The sequence below is a fragment of the Lathyrus oleraceus genome, chromosome 5 (genome assembly GCF_024323335.1).
Source record: "Lathyrus oleraceus cultivar Zhongwan6 chromosome 5, CAAS_Psat_ZW6_1.0, whole genome shotgun sequence".
Classification (NCBI taxonomy): Eukaryota; Viridiplantae; Streptophyta; class Magnoliopsida; order Fabales; family Fabaceae; genus Lathyrus; species Lathyrus oleraceus.
The window spans coordinates 247,797,802-247,804,699 of NC_066583.1; positions in this window are offsets into that span (position 1 = coordinate 247,797,802).

Consider the following 6,898-nt stretch of genomic DNA (forward strand, 5'->3'; position numbering starts at 1 on the left):
TCTTCTGGAGAATGGGGTTCACAATGACGATCGATAGTTATCAACAGGCGACTGGGGTTCAAATGGAGAACGGGGGTTCATTGTTTGGCAGCAAAAGTGACATGAAGTTGTTGGGGTTCAAATGCGGTGATCAGGGATCATCTGCGCGAAAGAAAAATATTTGTGTTGGGGTTCAAGTAAAGAAAAAAATAATAACAAAAAAGAAAATTTCCAGTGGAGCGTAAATTGTTCGTTTTTTCTTAGTATTCAACCACTCTTCACCCTGATCATTTGAAAGTCGAGGTTGTTCATATCGACAAGTTCACAGTGGATTGAATAGGGGCAGCTGTCACACCTCAAAATTTGCCATCCTCTTCTTGAGACTAGTTTGGGGCATTGCATTTCATGTTTTAGGGCTTTAGGCATTGCATTTTGCATCTCATGTGAAAATGAGAAGGTCATCCTCCAAAGTCTTTTCAAAAGATGGGGAAGTTAGGTGATTCAAGCCTGAGGGTCTCTATGAATTGATCATCAACCATCTGAGGGTATGGGCTCCAATTAGGGTTTCTTGATTCTTCCAAGGTTTTTAGCATCATCTTATTTGCAAGGATATATCACCATCATCATGGTTCTATCATCATCAAGGGTTTCATAGTTCATCCTCAAGTTCCTCTGGATTAGGGTTGTGACCTCTGGTCAACTCTAATCAATGTAGTTCTTCCAACTAGGGTTTCTCAAAGAGATGAGGTATTTTCTTGGAATGAGGATCACATGATTATTATAAGGAGCTTACATGAGCTAGGAATTCATTTTGAAGCAATTTCACCAAGTGGTAGAGGCTCAAGTTGATCAAGACATTTCAAGGTCATCTGAGGACCAAAAGTCAATTGTGTAGTCAACTGAGGGCTATGAGGTGGGGAAATGAGTTGAGACACCTCAATCATGTTCAAATGGGATCTATTCATCATTCTAAACATCCATCTTGAAGATTCAAAGGTCATGGCAAAAGTTACTAAAAATGGAAAATGACCTATAATTCAAAGTTTCCAAATTTGGCAAGTTTTTGGTCCACTTTCAACTTGACTTTTCAATATCAAAGAAATTTCAAATGGATATTTGGTGAACATTGAAGTTGTAGACCTTTGTCCCCCCTTTTCAAAAAGTCCTAATTCATGTCCATGTGATGGATGGTTGAGGAGTTATGGTCATTTGATCATAAAATATGTATGGAAATTCAAAATGGCATAACTTTTGATATAATGCTTCAAATTGGTTCATTCTTTTTGCAAAGTGCTTCTCATGTTCAAGGCATCTCAAAATGACATCATTTGACTCAATTGTGCAAGCTAAGCCTCAAGGAATCATGGTCAAAAGTCACATTATTTCACATTTGTTCTAAGGATGGTATCATGCTACAAATCAAAATTCACAAAGAACCAAGGCAAGGCTTCACTTCAACATTCTTCATGGACCATATTGGAGTAAAAATGAGCCCTTGCCATGCATGAAAGAGGCGTGTATGTTCATTGTTTCACACATGTTCAAAATGAAGCAAATCTTCACCATTCATTCTTGGCTTAAGATGCAAGCAAAATAATCTTCAAATCCTGACCCTTGGTTGTTCTTGAGTGGATAAAGATCCTAGCATGGGGCTGAGCACGTGCATTATGGCCATGGGAGTTCATTTTGTAAAGACAAAGTCTCATACAACATATGATGTCAAGTTTCGATGATGACAAAAGACCACCATGCAAGTCTACGAACAAATGCATCACATTACCCACCATATCCTTTTTCACGTTATCCTAAAGCTACTATAATCTTTAAAGACATATAAACAAAGCGTGATCATGACCAAATATGTGAAAATCACTAACCACAGCTTTTTTGCAGATTTAAAGGCTTTGAGTCGACCATAGGGGTCAGCTCAAAGCTCACGGGTCGGCGCAAAGGCTCTAGGCAAACTGGAGGAAGTCAGCGCAAGAACCCTTTGCGTCGACGCATAGGGTCGACGCTTAACTCACGGGTCGGCGCAAAAATCCCTTGCGTCGACGCATGCAGTCAGCGCGTACCCCACGGGTCAGCGTGCGCTGACCCTATGGTCGACCGCTCGCGCGCAAACTCAGTTTTCTGAGTTATTTCAAAGTTTAAATTTCTGTTCTGTCTGTTTGGTTTTGTCTGCTACTATAAATAGAAGTAAAAACACTTCTATTAACCAACATTTGAATTTTTGAGTACAAGTGTTCAAGGAAACAAGAAAGAGTGAAATAGTTGTCAAAGATTCATCATCTTCATCTTCAACAGTCCAAAATTCATCAACTGCACACAATAACTTTTGATGCGATTTGTGACAGTTTGAAGGTGATAAGGTTCGAGGTAGCGATTGAAGAATCGGGTTCGAGTTGAAGTCTTGACAGGTTCTTTCTTGAATAAAACCATTAGGGTTTTATCCTCCAATACTGGTTTGCGTTTGGGGGTTTTTGGACGGATTGCTTCCTTATCATTCAGCTGAGCGAAGGTAACTGATAAGAGAGAGTCTTCATCAGTTTAGTAGCGGAGTCGGTGATTGAGCAGTGAAGAATCCGGGTTTGATTGTTCTTGTTCGTGATCAGCCGGGCCAAGGGATTGAAGAACGGAAGGTTCATCAACGAGAGGCAGGAAACGGAGGTCAAACATCAACAATCAAAGGTCTTGATTCATCTTGAATCAAGGGGAAAGGAGAAGAAGTATCATTCAACATATTGCGAAATTCTGTTGTTTACATACTCTGCACTCCTTGTAAAAACGATTAAACATCACAGGTTATATCTATTGATCAGCTCAATTCTATTTTTAGAATTGAGGGCAGACGTACCCCGAAGCGAGGACGGCGGGGGAACTGCCTCATCAAATCTCTGTCTTCTTTAAATTTTCTGCACAAGTTAATTTTCAGCTTAAAATTTAAGTGATTTTAGTTTAAGCAATTTTCTGACAAACATTGATTTAAGTTGAGAAAGTGTTGCAAACTGTTGTTGGAATACTAAGTACAATAACATATTGTACTAGGATAAATCGAAACACTTACTCAACTCAAAAATCACTCGGAGTGTTTGTGCACACCAAGTGTTTGCAAAATTGCCTAAGCTAAAGTTGCCTTAAGTTTGCATTGTATTTCAATTTGGTATTTTGACTCATTGGAACTAGGCTTGCAAATAAGTGAACTATATAATTGATTGTGCTTTGTGTGTAGTGAATTGTATCTCTTTTAATCCAATATCCATTAGCTTAACGCATATCCGGTTTTCCAATAACGGTTCGTTTTAGACTAATTTTCCTCGGCCGCTTCCGCATCTAAAAACAATTTTAAAACCAATTTTTTCTTTTAAATTGGTAGCGCCGACTAAAGTTTTTAATTGGAATCTATTCAACCCCCCCTTCTAGATCCTTGCCATAGTCTAACAAGTGGTATCAGGAGCTCCGGTTCACTCCGTGCTTCAAAAATACAACGTTGATAGAAAATGGCTAACGAACCTAAAGGGGCTTACAATAGAGCTCCCGTTTTCAATGGTGAAAATTATAGTTATTGGAAAGACTGTATGCGGGTGCACATAAATTCCATAGATAGAAAAATATGGAATGTTATTCTCAATGGTCCAATTGAAATAACCATGACCAATGAGAATAATGAAATAGTGCCTAAGCCTGAAGCACAATGGACCGATGATGATGAAAAGAAATACAACTATGATTGGAAAGCCAAAAACATCTTAATCTCCTCATTAGGGGTAGACGAATACTATCGTGTATCCCATTGTCCTACTGCTAAGGCCATGTGGGATTCACTTCAGATTGCCCATGAGGGGACGAACGATGTTAAATTGGCTAGAATCAATACACTAACGCAAGAGTTTGATCTCTTTTTCATGGAGCAAGGGGAAACCATTGCCGACATGCAAAAGAGATTCACTCATCTAATCAATCGATTACATTCACTAGGTAAACCTATTTCCAATGATGTTGCTACTAATAAAATCTTAAGATGTCTTAACAGGGAATGGCAGCCAAAAGTGACCGCCATCAAAGAGGCAAACGATCTTACCATCTTGGACTTAACAACATTGTTCGGCAAACTACAAGAGCACGAACAAGTTCTATTAAGCTTGGAACAACATGAAAGGAAAGATAAGAAAGACAAAGCCAAGGTGAGCGAAAAGAAATCAATTGCTCTAAAGACTTCCTCCTCAAAGTCTCAAGCAAAAGAGCAAAGTGATTATTCTACGAGTGACGAAGAAGAAGAGGACAAGAGTGAAGATATGGGGCTGTTCGTCAAACGCTACAACCGTTACGTAAGAAAGAACGGCATCCAACATTCCGAGAAGAACTTAGTTAACTTCCGGAAGCAATCTAGGTTCTCCAAAAATGATGACTCCAAAGGAAAAACAACTAGAGGGTCATGCTACAAGTGTGGAAAGCCGGGTCACTACAAACCGGACTGTCCGATGAATAAAAAGGCAAAAGAAAGAGATTCATACAAATCACATAAGAAACCATCAAAGCCAAGGAGGGCATACATTGCTTGGGAAAGCGATAGCGACTCCTCCGATGATGAAAGCTCAAGTGATGAAGATGAAAATGCAAATCTATGTCTCTCTGCTCATCAAAAGAATAAGAAGAAACAGGTACGACATGCTAAGTATGAAAATTCCTCTAGTATGTCTCATCATGAACTGCAAACTGTTTTTGAAACTCTCCACTGTGAAGCAAAAGAAGCCTTTAAAAGGCTTGCCTCAAATAAGAAAATTTTCTCTCACTTAGAACAAAAAATTCAAGAATCCGAAAGGAAACTTGAGGCACTTAAGGCTTCTATAGTGGAAAGCACAAAAACTAGTTATGAGGACCTTAAAAGTAGAATGATGAACTTTGGGTGTGATACTTGTTACATTTGGCAAAGTGAAGTAAGGAACCTAAAAGCCAAACTTAACAAGGCTCTTGAGCCCAAGATTACTTTTGCTATTGATAAATCTAATTTTCGAACAAGTATGGTTAATCCATATCAAAAGTACAAATATATTATAAAGGATGAAGATAGCAAAAGTAATCAAAATGAAAAGTTCTCTTGTCTTTATTGTTGCAAGAAGGGTCATTCCATTGCTAAGTGTAGATTTAGGAGATTTCTAGTTCCTAAAGGCATGTATCAATGGATGCCCAAATGCAACCAATTTGCTTCTCACCACTCAGGACCCAATAAGCCATTGGGTACCTCCTTTTGTTAATTATCTTATCACAGGTACAATGCCTCGAGACTACCGAGAGAAGATGGGTTCTCGATAGTGGATGCTCAAGGCATATGTCAGGAGACATATCTCTCTTCATTGACTTCGTGGCTAAGAAGAAGGGATATGTAACTTATGGTGACAACAACCGAGGAGCAATACTTGGTAAAGGTAGTGTAGGTAATCCCTCTTCCACTACTATTTCTGACGTATTGCTTGTCGAAGGTCTTAAACATAACCTACTTAGCATCAGTCAGTTATGCGACAAAGGATACAATGTATCATTTTCAAAAGATTGTTGCAAAATTGTGCATACTGATGATAAGAAGAGTATGTTTAATGGGCTTCGTGTGAACAATGTATATATGCTTGACTTAAATGAAGTATCGTTAACAAGTGACAAATGTCTTGTAACAATGAATGAAGATTCATGGTTATGGCATAGACGTTTAGCACATGTTAATTTCGACTTACTTAACAAAATAGTCTCAAAAGATCTAGTCCTAGGTCTCCCCAAAATTAAATTCACCAAGGATCACCTTTGTGATGCTTGTCAAAAAGGGAAGCAAACGAGGATTTCTTTTAAATCCAAAAACATCGTTTCAACAACGAGACCTCTCGAGCTTCTCCACATGGATTTATTTGGGCCATCTAGGATTAAGAGTCTAGGAGGAAACTATTACGGTTTCGTAATAGTGGACGACTACTCTCGATTTTGTTGGACTATTTTCTTAGTAAGTAAGAGTGACACATTCGCCGCCTTTGAACGATTTGCTAAGCTTTCTCAAAATAAACTAAACACAAATATTGTTGCAATTAGAAGCGATCATGGAGGTGAATTTGAAAATCACCTATTTGAAGAATATTGCGGTAACCATGGCATTGATCATAACTTCTCCGCTCCACGTACTCCTCAACAAAATGGGGTTGTGGAGCGTAAAAATCGAATTTTGGAAGAATTGGGAAGAACAATGATCAATGAAAGTGGCTTACCAAAATATTTTTGGGCCGACGCCATTAGTACGGCTTGTTACGTTTTGAATAGGGTGCTCATTCGCCCCATTCTAAACAAAACACCGTATGAACTTTTAAAAGGGCGAAAGCCAAATGTTTCTCACCTTCATGTCTTTGGTTGCAAATGTTTTGTGTTAAACAATGGAAAAGAAAACTTAGGGAAATTCGATTCTAAAGCCGACGAAGGTATCTTCCTCGGATACTCTCAATCTAGCAAAGCATATAGAATTTACAACAAGCGATTACTTACAGTAGAAGAGTCTGTGCATGTTACCTTTGATGAATCCAATCCGAGAAACGTCGGAAAGGATAGTGTTTTTCATGGTGCAGGTACATCTACCAAAGACATACTCAATGATGGCGAGCCGGGGATTGATCAACCCGACACAATCAAAATTGAGGAGGACAAAGATGTACACCATGATGAAACAGAAGTAGATCATCCGCCTTCAAACGATGATCTTCCTCAAGCTTGGAAGTCTTCCAAAGACCATCCAATCGACAACATTATCGGAGATATCTCAAAGGGTGTAACAACTCGGTCTAAGATAAGTAATTTCTGTTATCACTTCGCTTTCGTTTCGCAGATGGAACCTAAAAACCCTAAAGAAGCCCTACTCGATGAACACTGGTTTTTATCAATGCAGGAGGAA